Source organism: Natator depressus, chromosome 2, assembly GCF_965152275.1.
Source record: "Natator depressus isolate rNatDep1 chromosome 2, rNatDep2.hap1, whole genome shotgun sequence".
Taxonomy (NCBI): domain Eukaryota; kingdom Metazoa; phylum Chordata; order Testudines; family Cheloniidae; genus Natator; species Natator depressus.
This window is the reverse complement of record NC_134235.1, coordinates 195,681,025-195,700,187: the sequence shown is the minus strand read 5'-3', so window position 1 is coordinate 195,700,187 and position 19,163 is coordinate 195,681,025.

Here is a 19,163-nt window from a genome sequence, read left to right as displayed (position 1 = left end):
TACCTATCACCAATTTCTACTTCCAAATGGAACATCCCTAGGGCACCAAACAGACTAGCCTCTCAGGTCAAAAGGGGCAATGCTATAATTTATGTACAGACATACTGGCAGACAAATATACATTTCTTACAAGGTACTACAATGGATCATTTATGTATATGTCACAATTTGTAGAATTACCCCTTTCCAAAATTAAAAAAAAATGAATTCATCTGAAAAGGATTCTTTGCTCAGGTTTTCAGGAAGCAGTCAGTTGTACAGTTCTATACACAGAAATCAGACAAGAACACCGAAGACTCAAGACTAAAGAGATACTATAAATTACATTTTCACATGTATAATTTATAAAGATTTTTATTAAACAAAACATCAATGTCTATCTTTGAGATTAAAGGAGAATAAAAATCAAAAGAAAGTGTATTTCTAATGGCATATTAAGCACTCCCCTTGCACACCCAAAACTCTAGTTGACTTCAGTCTGAGTTTTCTGTGCTCAGAGAACACAGGTTGGGCTCATGCTGTGTAATGGGATAACTATAAATTTTTATCTTTATTAAAAACAGTGAGAATTCCAAATGTTTTTGACTCAGCCCCTTCTGTGGACTCTCATGTCCAGACCCATACCTAAATCTTGCCATTACTTCCCACGTAACATTCCAAAGATGTTTCCCTTCCTCTTAGTCCACACCTCTGTCATAAATATAAAGGGAAGGGTAAACCCCTTTAAAATCCCTCCTGGCCAGAGGAAATCTCCTCTCACCTGTAAAGGGTTAAGAAGCTAAAGGTAACCTCGCTGGCACCTGACCAAAATGACCAATGAGGAGACAAGATACTTTCAAAAGCTGGGAGGAGGGAGAGAAACAAAGGGTTTGTGTGTCTGTCTATATTTTGTCTTTGCCGGAGATAGACCAGGAATGAAGCCTTAGAACTTTTAGTAAGTAATCTAGCTAGGTATGTGTTAGATTATGATTTCTTTAAATGGCTGAGAAAAGAATTGTGCTGAATAGAATAACTATTTCTGTCTGTGTATCTTTTTTGTAACTTAAGGTTTTTGCCTAGAGGGGTTCTCTATGTTTTGAATCTAATTACCCTTTAAGGTATTTACCATCCTGATTTTACAGGGGGGATTTCTTATTTCTAATTCTATTTTTATTAAAAGTCTTCTTGTGAGAAAACTGAATGCTTTTTCATTGTTCTCAGATCCAAGGGTTTGGGTCTGTGGTCACCTATGCAAATTGGTGAGGCTTTTTATCCAACATTTCCCAGGAAAAGGGGGGTGCAAGTGTTGGGAGGATTGTTCATTGTTCTTAAGATCCAAGGGTCTGGGTCTGTAGTCACCTAGGCAAATTGGTGAGGCTTTTTACCAAACCTTGTCCAGGAAGTGGGGTGCAAGGTTTTTGGGAAGTATTTTGGGGGGAAAGACGTGCCCAAACAGCTCTTCCCCAGTAACCAGTATTTGTTTGGTGGTGGTAGCGGCCAATCCAAGGACAAAAGGGTGGAATATTTTGTACCTTGGGGAAGTTTTGACCTAAGCTGGTAAAGATAAGCTTAGGAGGTTTTTCATGCAGGTCCCCACATCTGTACCATAGAGTTCAGAGTGGGGGAGGAACCTTGACAACCTCCAAAACTCTTTATCATGTCTTTATTTCATACTATTTCAACTCTGTCTTCTCTAGTCTAGACTGCTGCAATTGGCCATCAGAATCCTGCTCAGATCATCATCTTCCTGACCAGCCCACCATTCCCACCTCCGTGGGACACACAAGAGGGGAAGTAGCACTTGATGAGAGCAGAAGAGAATATAAAACAAAACAAAAAAAACTACAAACTTCTTGTCCTTACTTTCTACAATGTATCCCTGCCCTACCACTTCACCCTATCATCTTAGGTCATCAATGCCCTATTGCTCTTCTGATAAATGCCCCATTAGCCTATTTGTCCACTTCAACAAGAATCTTGATGCTTTCTTCCTTGCAGTGGAATTCCCTCCCCTGACAATAAATAAATCTATAAAGCCTCTTTCACCTCCCCCTTAAGATTTACTTCTACCATGATTATTAATGATTTGTATGCCCTCCAAACACTGCCAGATCATAATGGTCAGGCAGGTGGCAAGCTGATGCTACTGATCAACTTATTTGTTTTCATTTACTAAGAACAAAATACATACACACACACAAATATATTACTCTAACTACAAACTGTGCATAGAACTAGTCTATGAAAAACATATTTGTACTTTGTGCTCCATGCCTCCTCAATCCCTTGTTTGTTTCATCCACTTGCTTCATCATATCATGTATGTTGCAAAGTTTTACACATATATTTGACTTTAGGTATTGTGAGTAGTCCTATTGATTTCAATGGGACAACAAGGAGTGCTAATGTTAAGCACGTGTGTAAGTCTTTGCAGGATCAGAGACTTAGATAGCCAGCACCTAAAGTCAGCAGGTACTGTCATCATACATCTTCACAGTAATTAAAATCGGGCCTCTGGTGCAATTAATTCAGATAATAAAGGATAGAACAGATTGATTTATTGATTAAATCATTAGCACTTAAAAGGCTCACTTTACATATAGTTTCATTCATTTACATACCAAATCTACACAAGTTGTTAAAATGTTCATGGTAATTTTTAGATCAAATTCTACTGAACTGTATTGTGCCTTGGGCAAAGAAGGGTTATTCCAGAGAGCATTGTTTCATAGAATATATGCTAACTCTGATTTTATATATATGTTCGCTCTTACACCTTGTTTCATCAAATTTATCCCTCCTTTTATAGAAATATGTACAGGTCAAGGGAACGGTTACAATTTACATACTAGATACAGAAAAGTATTATATAGTTCTTCACTCTTTTGCCCCATTAAAGTGTTTAAAATTTCTTGTTCATATAATTTTAATGAGTCTGAAACAGGCATTCCATTTTTAATCTTTTTACACAAAAACATTAGACATTTTTCATCTCTGCTTTCTTTTTCTATCTGGTAAAACTCATACCAAGAATTTTCTTTGTTCTGTGATAAGTGGTTTGTGCATTACAATGAGTTACATACAGGAAAAATCTACATACGAGTGAAAAACAATAGAACTAAGGCTTACATCAAACTGCCCTATTTTCAGGACTTTATTATTTGAAAGAAGGGGGAAAGGGTATATTTGACCAAAAAAAAAAAAAAATTTTCAACATAAGGGAAAATGAAAGTGAAAGCACATATATAAAGGCCCCTGTCAAGGTTCCTTCCCCACTCTGAACTCAAGGGTACAGAAGTGGGGACCTGCATGAAAACCCCCTAAGCTTATTTTTACCAGCATAGGTTAAAACGTCCCCAAGGTACAAACTATTTTACCTTTTGCCCTTGGACTTTATTGCTTCCACCACCAAGCGTCTAACAAATATATAACCGGGAAAGAGCCCGCTTGGAAACGTCTTTCCCCCCAAAATCCTCCCCAACCCTATACCCCCTTTCCTGGGGAAGGCTTGATAAAAATCCTCACCAATTTTCATAGGTGAACACAGACCCAAACCCTTGGATCTTAAGAACAATGAAAAAACAATCAGGTTCTTAAAAGAAGAATTTTAATTGAAGAAAAAAAGTAAAAAAAATCACCTCTGTAAAATCAGGATGGTAAATACCTTACAGGGTAATCAGATTCAAAACACAGAGAATCCCTCTAGGCAAAACCTTAAGTTACAAAAAGACACAAAAACAGGAATATACATTCCATTCAGCACAGCTTATTTTATCAGCCATTTAAACAAAACAGAATCTAATGCATATCTAGCTAGATTACTTACTAAATTCTAAGACTCCATTCCTTTTCTGTTTCCGGCAAAAGCATCACACGGAAAGAGAGAACCTTTGTTTCTCCCCCTCCTCCAACTTTGAAAGTATCTTGTCTCCTCATTGGTCATTTTGGTCAGGTGCCAGCGAGGTTATCCTAGCTTCTTAACCCTTTACAGGTGAAAGGGTTTTTCCTCTGGCCAGGAGGGATTTAAAGGTGTTTACCCTTCCCTTTATATTTATGACAGCCCCTTTGTACAATTAACCTTTGAAAGGGATCTTAGTGTAAATGAAAATCAAGCCCAAAGCTACTATTTCAAATATGGGTTTACTTAATATTTATTCTTGTCATTGCTAGAAGACCAAGTGTGACTTGCAGTCAATGAAATTGTTTTTTAACTACACTTGGCAGCTGCTTTCTGCAATTGGAACTTATATGTTGGACAAAAATGACCCAAACTTATCACACTTATCTATTAATTACTTTTGTCAATTGTCTTTTTTTTTAAGATGGTATTGAGAAAACAGTGTTTCAGCTCACAAAACAAGTCTCGGTTGTATGAACAATTTGGATCTCTTTACTGTGAGCTCCTATCATAAGGAAGGATATAAGAATCAAAATCCTACTATTCAATTGCATCCACAGGTAATGGTAAAGCCCACTGTTGGAGAGTTACCTAGCCTGCAGTTCACCCATAAGGAAGCAGGGTGGTTTGGAATCCAAACTAGTTAGCTCAGGATGAGCCAAGTCTTGGGACACTAGTATTTAGGACCAGTTGGGCGTAGGAAGGGGAGGAATAAAAATCAAGAGGGATGATTAAGGGAGAGCAGTGGGAGAGAAAATAGGTATTTTATTTTTTGTTGATAAGAATTTGCCCTCCCAACTTACCCAACAGCTTCCCTATGTACTAGTTCTGGATCAGCAAGGAGACACACACTAGATCTAACAGACAAGTGTTTAATTTTGCATTTGAAAGCTTGCTTGCAAACTGTGGCAGCTAGAGAGGATGAAAATTCTGTGATTGTTATTACAAAGATGACAGCACAGTAACCAAGTCCCCCTCACTGCCTCTCTGTTTGGTGTCATAGAGAGAAATGAACTGTAACCTGGGAAGTTTCCCAAGTTGGCTTTAAGAAAGTAAAGCACTCACAGTATTGCTTGGATTAAACAGAGTTCTTTAGTTTGCCATAATGCCACTGCCTTCAGTAAGTATTTATACTCTCTGTGGTAAAAAAAAAAAAACCTAAGGTGGTGAGCACACAAATCTCACTAAAGGCCATTTTTCAGGTTTTGAATTTTTAAGGGCTCATATGCTGTGGCTGAAAAATGCTTGCAACCAGAGTTGCAGACTTTCTGATTTGCCGGGGGATGCCCCAGTCCTATTCCCACTCCATCACTTCCTTCAAAGCCCCACCCACACCCTGCCTCTTTCCATCCATGCTCCACCTCTTCCCACCCCTTTCCCCCCCATCCCCAAAGCATGCCCCGCCCTCATGCCCCTCTCCCCCACACCAACTCCTGCACACTGCTGAACAGCTGATCCTTGGCAGGCGGGCAGCAGAGGAGATGATTGGCAGGCCTGTCGGTGGGTGGGAAGTGCTGGGGGAAGGGAGAAGAGCTGATCAGTGGGGCTGCTGGTGGGTGCTGAGCACCCACAGAGTCAGCACCTATGCTTGCAACTGAATACCCAACTCAGGTATTTTCCTACATAAAACCACCCAACATAAAGCATAGCTACCCTTTTGTGAGTGCAAGCACAAGAAAGATGATCACATTTGAAAAAGTGGTCTTAAGAGTATCGTATCTTTACACCTAAAGAGACTTTTCATGTTAGAAATAGTATTCATTAATACTAACACAGATTGAATAAAGCCTAGATAGTGCCTTCCCCACTTTCATTGGTGGAGAAAGCCCAAGCCTCACCACACTGCATCATTATGCTGCTTACCAGGACTGGCCAGCATTCAAGTCCTTGTCCTTACCCAAGCATAAGGAGTTGAGGGTGAGGGGTAAGAAACAGGGTAATTTTAAATTGTTAGACACCAAGCAATTTTATTTTAAAACTTACTACAAATATTTAATTTAGAGAAAAAAGGAATATTAGGCTCGCTCTTACTAATTGTTTCTCTTATTGGCAAAGCAGGGACAACCAAATCAAAAGATGGAATTAATACAGACTATTCATAAGACAATCTCAGGAGATGAGATTCCCATTGCTTTAGTCACAGGGGTTATTTACTTTAGGGGATATCATGATCAAGACCAAGGAAAATAATTGATTAACAACCATGGCTATTTTTTAATTAAAAAAGGAAAAGAAAATATTAAACACCACAAGACAGATGACAGAACACATTATCAATTGGTTACTTCTGTTACAAGGTCTTCTGTATGCCTCTCTGTGGTGAGCTTTTAGCAGATATAACACCTTGGAGAGCGGACTCACATTTGGTGGGGCGCTTCACTTTTAATAAATTGACACCAAGGTATTATTTCTCAAGATAGTTCTGAAGCCAGTCTTAGAGTATCCTTAGATAATTAAGAAGGATAATGGTTGAGCAAAAGAGTTTAAGGGCAGGTGGATCTGTTGGATATTATTAATAAACAGTTTATAGTTGGGCAAAGTAAGCAATATTAACTAAATCCTATTATATAAAAGGGGAAAAAATTAAATCAGTTACTTAGAAGAAGCCATTTAAGGAATGTAAGACAGGCCAATCACAAATATTAAGAATCTTAAATCCGATTAAATCCTGCTATTTCTTTGTTCACCAATGTTTAGCCCCTGTCTCCTCTTCAGGGATACATAGTATCACCATTTGGTGACAAACAGGAGAAACTTAAAATATTAAGTTACACCTTTTTCATATCCCAGTAAACTCATTACAAGTGTTTTAAATCTAATCCCTTGGTATTGTCACAGTTAACTTTCACTCACCAATCCATGTTGAAATCTTGGGGAGATATCCTTGGGTTGGTTTCTTCTTGAGTCTTCTCTGTTTTCCTTAACTGTCATGGCAGCTTCTGTAGAGATGGATGGACTCAGTTGATGAGTGTGTGCCAGATAAGCAGGGTAGCGGGGTGGGGGGGAGTGTGTGTGTGTGAGAGAGAAAGAGATATGCTCACTTCAGAGCTTTTAATACTCTTTTCCTTCCTATTTCGCCTCTTTCAGGCTTGTTTAGATGCACAGTCAATGAGTCTAGTAACTATCTCTTATTCTTTCATTGGTTCCATGGTCGGCTTAGATAACACCTTCAGCTCCTGAATATACCATCTGCCTAATAAGTATGCAATATTTCTTTCATTATTTTATAAGGGACAAGAGCATGTGCAGTCTGGCCTAGCAGTCACAGCTGGGCTGGTGTTCACAAGTCGAGGACAGCCGCAAGGGGGCAGTCAGCAAGCAGGGATCAGAGTAATTGCTAGAGCCTGAATCAGCAGGTATGAGTCAAACTCAGAGTCAGACTGGAGATCAGAAAACAAGGTGAGGTCTGGAGTCATAGCAAGCCAGAGGTCTACATGGTTACCCAGACAACTTCCTGGGACATTCTTAGGTGTTAAATAGTAAGTAAGGGCCAATCAGAAGGCCACAGGGTTCTGTTCCTCTGGACCCTTTGAGCAGTACTTCCTGCGGTGCTTAATCTCCACAGTGCTCTTTAGAGGTGGCACTGCACGGCCTCCTGATAGCAATGTACGAATGTCAGCTGTCCCAGATGCTACAGACCTGAGTTTAAGTCCCACACATCCTTATGCCTTTGTTCTTCTTGTGGTGGGGAAGGATCAGTTAAGAGAGTTAAAACTAACTTTCAAAAAGTTTTTAATGGGCCAAGATTTCATCCATTATTTACAGGAAATCTATCCCCTACACATCTTGCTTTTTAATGCAATCCTAATTTTCAGATGTAATTAATTACAACACAAAAAACTCTAATTTGGTTTGTCAACATGCAGAATAAAATTATATCCACCAGCGGGACACGATTGAGTTTCTCTCTTTTCAATGGGAAAAAAAAATCACCTTACTGGTTAGACATTTTGGCTCACATTTTCAGAGTTGCTGTGCACTAGATGCTTCCAAGAAGCTGTGGATTCCCAGCACGTCTGAAAATCCAACCTCATAGTTTTCTTCACTCAAAGATTAACATTTCAAAATCTATTAACTTACAATTTGCTTTTCTTTAATCTTTATGAATCATACAATATAACATGTAATATATGGACTGCCATCAATGCAATTGGCTTTGTTGACTAATATATGCTGAGTAGCATATATATTAATACTATGTATTATCTGCACTAATTATATATGTATGCATTAAACACAAACATGCTAGCAGTTATATAGCCTAAATTTGTCTATGAGTTTTATATAACCCTGCTCACTTATGCTAAGCATCCCATAACCCCTTGCAATCACTGGAGTAAGTTTTGGCTTGAGCAAATAGGTAAGCTGTCAAGATCAGGACAGCTGAGTACTTTATCATAACAACAGAAAGGGAGTTATTCTCTCAGGTCTGTACTGAAATGTCCTAAAGGAAGAGGAGAAGACATAGGACTGTTCTATCCTAGTAGCAGCCTAGGAGGTGTCTTCATTCCCTTTGATATCTAAAATACGTGTGTTCAGAACAAAGTCAAAGGGGTACACCACAGTACCAGAAAAACAAGATGGGAAGTGGATTGGTTAAATCTAGTTTCAGATTATATACACAGTACCTCTTAGTTCTAAAGAAGTAGGGGATAAAAAAAATGGCTTTAGGGGTGTAACTTTGGGAGCACACCTTCTGCATAAGGTAAAAGGTAACATTGTTGCCACGAGATGGCTTCACAGAGATTGGTATTGTATAGATCCTTGTTTCCTGTACTGTATTATACTTATAGCAATAAATCTGACTGCAATTGGTTATTTGGTATCTTGAGTATATTTCATAATGAACCACAGTGTGGTTAAACAATTGACCGTACAATTTATCAACAGCTTTAATAGTCAGATGATCAGGAAAGCTCTGCTCCCACTTAGGCCAGACTTTCATATTGAATGTTAAGCTCTTTTTAAAACCTATCAGTGTCACAGTGGGAGCTGTCAAAAATGCTCAGCAACCACCAGTCTGACCTTTATTTAAGCACCCAAATGGAAGCTGAGCTCTTTTGAAAATCTGGTCCCACATGCCTCCTCTCTGCCATCCCCCGGTATTCTATTCTAGTTATTCCATCACTGTGGTATCGGACAGCTGTGTCATCAAATCATAAGAGAAAGGGAGGGAAACTGAACATCCAATACAGTCATTTTATGTATTTGTGTTTTATAATTACTTCTTCTGCTCACCCATACATACAGTGGTACATTATTAAAAAGTGAACAGAGATTGGAGAGCCAGAAAATATCCCTCTAGTTTCCTACATTAGTGCTGTGAATTTCTCACGACCTGTGATGGACTTACACTACTCAAAGTTTTACCATAACTTCTCAAGAAAGAATTGGCTGAAGTAAATTAAAACATGCTGGATTTTGTATTGATTTCAAGTGTCCATGTATAAGTGGCTAAGTTTGGGTCTGAAAGATTTCTTTAAATGGGCACCCACTATGTCTTAGACATTGAATTATTGAATGGTTTATTTAGTCTGGATCCTTTTATTCTTACAGAAATGTAATGTGAAATTGAAGGAACTGTCAGTTATGATGGTACAGCAAATGTGTTTGCAGTATTGTCCCGGAAAGCCACAAACCTGGTAAAGAGTTTACACACCTTAAGAATTTTACTATGATGCAAAATGTAAGTGAATAGACTTCACAAAATAAATGTAAATTAAACTGGCCTTTGTGAAGTGTTTTGAGATCTATTATTAGTAGTAGTATTATGGTAATGATCAGAGTTGCCAATCAAGATCAGCACACAGTATAATGGGGACCTGGTCAAAGATACAATACAGGATAATCCTCACTGAGAGGAGCTTAAAAACATAATGGGAAATGAGTATAGCACACAACCAAGAAAGAAGGGGGAGGAAAGACAAAGGCAACAATAATCAGAACACACGGTTATATTGCATCAATACTAGATTTCAATTTCAAATTATTTTTTTCTTCAAAGCACATCATTTAAGTTTTGTTTTCTGAGTAGAAAGCACTCTAGTGTACCAGTGTTCAGACAGTAGTACCATTTAAGCATACATGCAGCATGCACCAACCTGCCATGAATGACATTCCATAACCTTCTAGGGGTAGAAAGTCAGAAGTGACAGGAATTTCTGCTAGGGTAATATCTATTAATTGTACTAAAGTAGCACAGAGTTCCCAACCAGCTTGGGGCTCTGTTGTGCTAGATGCTGGGCAGACATATAGTAAAAGGAAGATTTTGTTTAAGACAAAATGCAAGAGGAGAGTGAAACAAAAAACAGGGGTGAAGAGAGAGGACAGGGTAACTAATGTGAAAATGTTTTGTAGGTGCTGTGTCCACAATTTGTAAGTCAAGAGTTTTGTTTTAATTAGGGCAAATAACCAGATTAATTCCATTAATAGAATTACTGTTCCCTCTTCATACATACCAAAGGAGGAAATGGAAGGGAAGTCACTCTTTCATTTAGACTCTGAAAATGTTCCCTAGCCCCTGATGCATTTACTGTTTCTACAGAGTTATTTTAAGGCTGCTTTGTTTTCAACCTTTGTTGCAAACAGAGTGCAGTTGATTCTGTAGTACAGCACAATTCTAAAATCTGTTACTCTATTGATCACATTATAGCATGGGCTTTGCTTGGGCTCCAAAACAAAACTTGTTCACGTCTCAGGGCTTTGGCCACTTCACCTGTGGGGGGACCCAGGCCTGCCTACTTCTCTGGGTTCCAACCCAGGGACCCTACAAATAGCAGCCACATGCTGCCTTCTTTAATATCTGTTGCATTCCTGGCACTGCTTCCTACTCTGTCCCATCACCTTCACCCATTAACTTAGGGTTACAGTCCTTGGGTTCTCTGTCATTCCCTGCTTGAACAGGATCTTTCCCAGGTCTCCTTACCTGGAGACTTTCATGTCCTTCCTCAACCTTGTGGTCCCACTCAGCAACTGATCTGCTCACCCCTGCAGCTCCTTGTATTTGACCCTGCTGTGCTCTAATTGGCTGCTTCACTGCAGCCTTTCTAGGCAGACCTGAGGACCCAGCTTTACTTCTCCTTTTCCTGGGGCAGGGTGTGAAGGACTGCAAGGCCTCCAGTGGTGGGCCTCAAAGGTCCTGGTACACCCTGTCACAGGAACCCATAGTTGATAAAGAAGGGGCCACTCAGAGACTCTACCAATTGGACCTCAGGGGTGGACCCTCAAGGTGAGACTGGGCTTCATGGGTCCCAGGTAAGCAACTGTCAGCAAGCTACCAGGTGTAGGGTTTGAGCACAGTTGGGTTCAAGAGTCATGGGTCATGACATCTACATGTTATTTTGTATCTAGATTATATATATCTATAAAATAATGAGATGGGTGACGACAGAAACAAAATTTAAAAAGTTGTGCAAGCATTCACTTGAACTCGAAGATTAAGTCATTTCGGCAAACTGCACCCCTTTTGAGTTTGCTTTCCATGAAAAACTGAGTGATTATCTTTTGATTGTATGAACCCTCACAGAGACCAAGTTTTATGATCATAAGTTCAGTATTTACAGATAGTGATTTTTAAAATCATGCCAGAAGTCCTTATGTGGCCATGTAACAAAATTACTTTGTAGGAGAGGGTAGGGAGGAAGCCAACATACATGAAATAGTTGGGTTAAAGCATTTTTATTCTTTCCTCTAGCAAAACACCCTCTCCTTTATAAGAAAAGATTTTTCTTTCACTTAAAATAATACTGTTAGCTTTAGTGCTCATCTGATATTGGTTTTAAATTGGAAATTATGAAGCTTCTTTTTTTTAAAAAAAAGCAAAATTTGTCATTTGTCAGCATGCTTTTGAAATTAAAATTAGATGGTTCTAGTTAGGATTTTATAGTGGTTTTGTCCTTTTTAGGGAGGCAGGTGTTGATGAATGAATAGGTGGGTTTTTTGGAGCTGATCTTTGCTTTGGTCACCCGTTTGTTTTAAAAAAGGAAATAGTGTAGAATTCAGCCAACGGAATACAGCCGCAAATGGAATGGTACAAAATGCAATTGATCCCTTGGCAACAGAGCCAAGATTTCAGAGAAAATTGTTTGTCTGAAGCATTAGATAGCATGCAGTTTACCATCTCTCATAACTACCAAATCGAAGTATAATTGATCAATATGTGTGCTCTGCACACACACAGAGTGACAGCAATATAACTGACCAGTAAGGCCCACTGAATAGAATTCTGCCAGCAGCACCATCATCACTTATACAACAAGTTCAAGCTTCCTCTTCCCCCTAAAGTAGAAGCCTTACCAATCCAAATGTGTGTGTGCAGCGCCAGCATTTTTACTCCTTTGCAGCATAGGGCTTTTTATACCACACTCACAAAAACTGCTTTAGGCTCTCCAGATCCTACATGGTCATCTGTGCGGGAAGACTACTGTGCCCATGCAGAACCCCATTGAAAACAATGGGGCACCAAGCAGGCACTTTAGCTAATGTCATATAATATAAAGCAGAGCTGGTCAAAAAACGGGGGTGAAATTTATGAAAATGTCATCAAATAACGCATCCCTTTTTTCTCAATTGAAATTTGAAATTGACAAAAATATTGTCAACACTTCGAAATTCAAAAATTGTAAGCAGTTCTACTATGTATGTGCTGAACAATATTACCCACACAAACGTCGGATCCTAAAAAGAACTCTACCAGCAGTAGCATCACAAGTGGGAGGAGGAACTTACAGCTGCCTGTTTTCCAGGAGCAAACTGCATATCAGCCTCAATTCAACCTGTTAAGCCCGTTTCTTGTTCTTTTCTATCACAGACTGCAGCTGATCCAATAAGTATGCAGAAATCATATGGTACACAATGCAATGTGATCTACATGGGATGCTGCTTAACTCTACAAGGTAATGATGTTTCCAAAATCCCATGCCAAAAACAGTTATATCAGCCCTAACACAAGCATTTCAAACCTTACACAGCACACACTTATTTTGTGGCATTGACAGAGAAATACACACCAATAAATGTAATGCATGCGGTATTATTTCATGTGGCATGGGACATAGCTTAACACAGCAGGATAATATTCCCAAAACCCCACACCAAAGCCCTGTAGTTGAAGAAATTTAAGAAGTTAGAAGAAAGGACCTGACTGCATATTTCACAATCAGGTCTATACAATCACACTACTACTTTGTATTAATGGGATAAGAGAACATTAAATATAAACTCTGAACTCTGCACCCAGTCAATAAATTGTACAGTAGCCTAATTTTACCTAATGCCTTGGCCAATATCTATGTAGTGCAGAAGAGGTTTTCAAATCCTCAGGAAGTCCCCATATCATGTGTCATAAATATAAAGGGAAGGGTAAACCCCTTTAAAATCCCTCCTGGCCAGAGGAAAAATCCTCTCACCTGTAAAGGGTTAAGAAGTTAAAGGTAACCTCGCTGGCACCTGACCAAAATGACCAATGAGGAGACAAGACACTTTCAAAAGCTGGGAGGAGGGAGAAAAACAAAAGGTCTGTGTCTGTCTGTATGCTGCTTTTGCCGGGGACAGAACAGGAATGGAGTCTTAGAACTTGTAGTAAGTAATCTAGCTAGGTATGTGTTAGATTATGATTTCTTTAAATGGCTGAGAAAAGAGCTGTGCTGAATAGAATGACTATTCCTGTCTGTGTGTCTTTTTTGTAACTTAAGGTTTTGCCTAGAGGGATTCTCTATGTTTTGAATCTAATTACCCTGTAAGGTATCTACCATCCTGATTTTACAGAGGTGATTCCTTTACTTCTATTAAAAGTCTTCTTGTAAGAAAACTGAAAGCTTTTTCATTGTTCGAAGATCCAAGGGTTTGGGTCTGTGGTCACCTATGCAAATTGGTGAGGATTTTTACCAAACCTTCCTCAGGAAGTGGGGTGCAAGGGTTGGGAGGATTTTGGGGGGAAAGATGTGTCCAAACTACGTTTCCCAGTAAACCCAGATAAAGCTTGGTGGTGGCAGTGGAAATCCAAGGGCAAAGGGTAAAATTAATTTGTACCTTGTGGAAGTTTTAACCTAAGCTGGTAAAAGTAAGCTTAGGAGGTTTTCATGCAGGTGCCCACATCTGTACCCCTGAGTTCAGAGTGGGGAAGGAACCTTGACATCATGCTTATCCGCTACCTCTCCCTGGAATATTCTAAGCCTCAAATAGCTTTTTCAAAGTCTTTTGCTGATATATATATATAGAGGGGGGGTGGTGAGAGGTGTCGCAGGATAACTGGTCTCTGTGGATAGACTAGCAGGTGAGACCAATCCAGCTAATTAAAGAGGGCAGGGCTACACCTAGGCCTATAAAGGGCTTCTAGTAGATAGCTGGAGAGTAAGGGTAGGTAGTTGTGGTAGGTCCCTGGAGCAAGGAGGGGAGCAAAGCCAGCTGAGGTCAGGAAGCTGACAGGAGCTAGAAGCCAGAGGCTCCTGTGAGGGTTAGCCCTGAAGCCTGTTGCCAAGGTTTTAGTTTAGACTGTGTTCTGTTCCTTTGTTAACCTGTTATGAAAATAAACCTCACTAACTCTGACTGAGCATGGCAATTCATGCTTTGGAGCCAAGGAGAAGCAACAGCCATGGTGACATAGGGAATTGATATTGTGATTACTCACGACTATCCGACACAGTTAAAATGTTAAATCATGTTTATCCAATGTATAGGCTAACTTTTCATGAGCATACCATGAAGTACTCTTGTAAGAAAATCTCAGTAAAAGTGAACAACAAATACATGCAATGAAATTGCAATCCATGTTCAAACATTCTATATGCATAAAAAGAAGCTAAATTTATTATGTACTTTATTTCCCACAAGTTATTCGCTGAGCTTAATAAAAGTAATAATACTTTGCAATTCATGATGCCTGCCATTTGAAGATATTAATGCCAACCCCAGCAGCCAAGCACCCCCAAAATCAAGAGATTGGCTTAAAAATAATACATTTCTGTTCCTTTTACTTGCTTTCTGGTTTTTGAGCTGTTGTCAAGCTATATTGAAAGGACAGGAGACATTACATGTGATTTTAATCAGGCTGCAACTTTATTATTAGATGTCAGGGACTACTCGTTAGATAAAAGCGTACAGTGCCGGTAACCCCATGTTCATTCAATAACTTCCCAGGGGGCTTCTGCCAGCTCCCCCCTTTCCATCCAGATCCCCCAGCCAACCCATTGCTGGGACCTTCCTATCCACCCCCTCCTCGTAAGAGGGCTAAGGTGAGCTATAAGAAAGGTGAGAGTTGACTCCCTGCCGTACCAGTCATAGGAGCCCTGAACCCTCCCTACCCCCATTCTGCTCCCTTAACCAACACCTCCTTTTTAAGCCCTTTACCAAGCCATTTATCTGGTCTCTGTACACCTTCCCTATGGAGTACCTGCACTGGACAGCCGCCACAAGGAGGCACCAGCAAATAGCTTGGCTGCCTCCTCCCCAAACCCAATCAGGTTCCCAGACACTTCACAATGCCCTCTTTTATGTCAACCAAAAACATGTCACACCTAGGTCTGACTGGTGAAGCCCATCCTCCCGAAATAACTCTAGTGCCCCATATACTATGCCAGGATGCGAAATTACAGCCTCCCCTATGGTCCCAGGGAATTTGGCCACCTCCCTGTTGGTCACCTCCTTGCCTTGTCCACCCTGGGGGACCTCACAGCTCCCTGCGAGACCCTGCTTTGAAACATGTCTGACCGTACCATTTTAACTCCTCGAAAAAGTTCAAGGATCAGCTTCAAATCCCTCCTTCCTCTGAGCATTAATTCGACACACTTTACACATTCCCAAATTGTTTGCCCCAAGTTGTACCACAATTATGTCTGGTGGCCTCTGACCAGCCCCCATAGCCTATAGATGTGGTATCAGCTGACCCCATAAATGCCCCTGTTTCCATGCCAACTCAGCATTATTTCACCACCAAACCTCAGCTGCGAACCCTCAAGCAACTTGGACACATGCTTATGCACCCAAAAGACAGTACTGTGCCCGCAGATCCGTACCACTGTCTGCATGGCCAGTTCTCCAACATCTGGAATGAGAGTACAACAAATTAATGCTGACTTACTAACTCAGGTCTATCATATATTTGGTGCACTTCCGAAATGCCAACGCCTGATTGCCTGAATTGCCTCTGCTCCCATACTTAGCTGTGCTGCTGCTGTTGCTGCCCCATTCTGAATGAATGGGAACGAAATTCGTGGGCTGGCAGCCCCAGGCTAGTCAGTCCCTGTCTCAACACTGTAACGAATTGATATGTTGTGAGAGGACTCCTGTCACCATGCATAAAAAGGGGCATTTCTCCCTCCTTCCCCCCACCCAGATGTATCGCCCTGTAGGCCCTGAAAGCCTGCACGGGGCAGACCTCAGGCTCACCACCCTCCCATAGGATAACAGATGCACACTGGCCTACTTGATCCATCCTTGACCTTTGCAAGTGTAATATTACTAAATTCTCAGGTACTAGCTCACTGATCCTGAAAGCACCAAAAAATACTATCAAGAATGCGGCCCTGAACAAGGTTGCCTCCTGTCCACTAGGCCATACGGTGCCAAGGATCTGCACAAGATCCCTGAGCATGTAAACTGTGACAGGGTGATGTGAATCTTCCCTGGGGCCACTGGTATGTGATCACCCTGCCAAAAACTAAAAAAAAATACGGCGAGGATCTGGATAACCACTCAGCCTGCTGATGAACGTAATGGCAAAAAGGTGATTCAAGATTGTTGAGGATGCCAGTTGTCGGGTTGCCAACACCACCATATACCTCAGCACCCACTCTTCTGTAATGGGCCACATTGCTGACTAGCCTTTCTGATCCGGAAATGGCAGGAAATCATTAAAACTTCTTTCATAGCTCTGCCACGTGTGCAGAGCAACTGCTCTCTGCACCACACTGACAACCATCCTCCGCTAAGGTTCCATAGAGCTAGCGGCATCTGCTTGGGTTCCTTGCTGGCTCCTGGTGCCAGTGCTAGAGATCTGTGCATCTGAAAATGAGACAAGGCCTCTGCTATGCCATTATCAACCCCAGAAAGGTGATAAAGAAATCTATATTTTCCTGGAGACTTCTTGTGGGGACAAGCCTTGGGGGGAAAAACTCACAAGTTCTCCACCGGCAATTGCTTGAATGGCCCTGTCACCCTACCCTCAATTCATCCCTGAGGAATCATTGTATTAACAGTATAGCCAGTCCCCACCTCTGACTTCAATTATTATTATTATTTTAAACATAAGGAGATCAGAAACCCCCCTTAAACCTCACCCATAAATCCACCCCATCACCTTTGCTGGGGTAGTCCCACAGGAGTGCCCATAACACCTCCAGCTTAACTGGAAATCGTGCCCTTGCTTATTCCACCGTTTTCCGCTTGCCCCCCTGCCCCCACTTGCATTCTGTCCCCTATGGCCCACTGCTGCCGAGCCAAACCTGTGGGTGGCATTTGCTATACCCTCCATCCTGTTTCCCCCTTGGGACCTCCCCTTACCATTCTGGCATGAATGTACTGTATGATCCTCAAAACACATTTCGCAAGCATGCCTGAACTTACAGATGCTGTGAAAACAACTGCTATCATTAAATGCCCAGTAAATATCATCATGGAACCCAGGCCTCTGCTGGGCTTGCCAGGGAATGAACAGACCACTATCTATGTGGATACCAGGTCCCTGCAGTGTTATTCATTCCAAACACAGCATGTGCTATGGTATGTCCCACCAAATCCCCGTTTGTGTCGCTGCCCTCAATCTAAACTGCTAATCATAATGAAACCAAGACATGCTCTTGAATGGACTGTGTGCCCGCCTGATTATATCCATATATTTAAACAAGGCTGGGCTTCTCTCTGGGTAAGCTTCAGCTATAGCACCTGCATAGATAAGGAAGGCAGCCTCCCAATTTTCCCACGTTCTAGGGCCCCTCGGCTACTTGGACATCTCTCTGTTCTATTTACTCAATCCCTCCTTATTATCCAGCAACACTTCCCTATGAAACAGTGATAATGTAGCCACATAGTCACCTCACAGGATTTTACCTTAGTAGTATTAAGAAGGTGAACTCCCATTGGGTCAGATACCCTGGCATAACTGTGTACAGGACTGACCGTTGTGGCACCCTCATTACCCTGTTGCCCCCCCCCATCCAGTCCCCGTCCTCCCCCCCCCCCAGGGAACAACAATGCTATCCCATGTAGTTACAGTCCTTGATAGTGGAAAAGCAGAAAGCTTCCCAGTGCTCCCCCACTTCACGCAAGGGGTCTGCCCCTCCTGCCTTTCACAACTCGTGCCCTCCTTATGCCTCCATCACCATCCCGGCAAGACCTCTTTCCCGTGGGTGTCCCAAGCTGTTACAACAACTGCAATTTAGCCTGTAGCAACTGTGCAATACCATGAGCCTACCTACAGGTGTGTGCCCCCCGATGAGCCTAATATAGCTTCTTTAAGACTCCCAATCCTTGCCCCAACCCATTCAACACCCCGTCAGGTCCATCCCCATTTTCGCCATCTAAAGCCTCAGAGGAACCCATAGTGCCCAGACCCCATGCCTCACACATCGTGTGGTAAGGGCCCACCTGTACCACCTGCCCCTGCAGCCTCCACCCGATGCAGATCCAAGCACTCCTGCAATCAGGAACCTCTATCTGTTGTTAATTCAACTCGCCCCTGCATTCAACATTTCCATCATCTCATGCAAACACCTGAGTTGAATATCCTGGCTCCGGGTGACCCCTTACACTTTGTACACCCCAGAAACAGCCTCAGACACAATTGCCCTGGCCACTTGCATCAAATCCCTGCTGACTGTCCCACCAGCAAACGCAGCCAGCTCACTTGCATTGGTGTTTGCTTCACCTGGAGCCGCCCCTTCCATCAGCCTGGGGGGCTGCCTTTGGAAATCAAACACACTACCCCAGGCTTCACCAGCCCCAGCCTGCTCTGTGTGAAAGGAGGTTTCACTGCACCGCCTTCCCCTTTTAAACCTTTCCGCCCATCTGTTATTCCAGGGGATAAGAGAAAGTTACTCACCTTGCAGTAACTGAGGTTCTTCGAGATGTGTGTTCCTGTGGGTGCTCCACTCCAGGTGACAGTGTGACCAGGCGCCGTTGATCGGAGATCTTCAGTAGCACTGCCTGGTCGGGACGCACGTGCTCAGCTGCTGTCTCGCGGCAGTGTTAGAGTCTGCCTGAGCACGCTCGTCCCTCACCCCCCTCAGTTCCTTCTCTACAGTAGAGTTGTCTGATTAGTACTCCAAAGTAGAGGGGAAGAGGGTGGATAGTG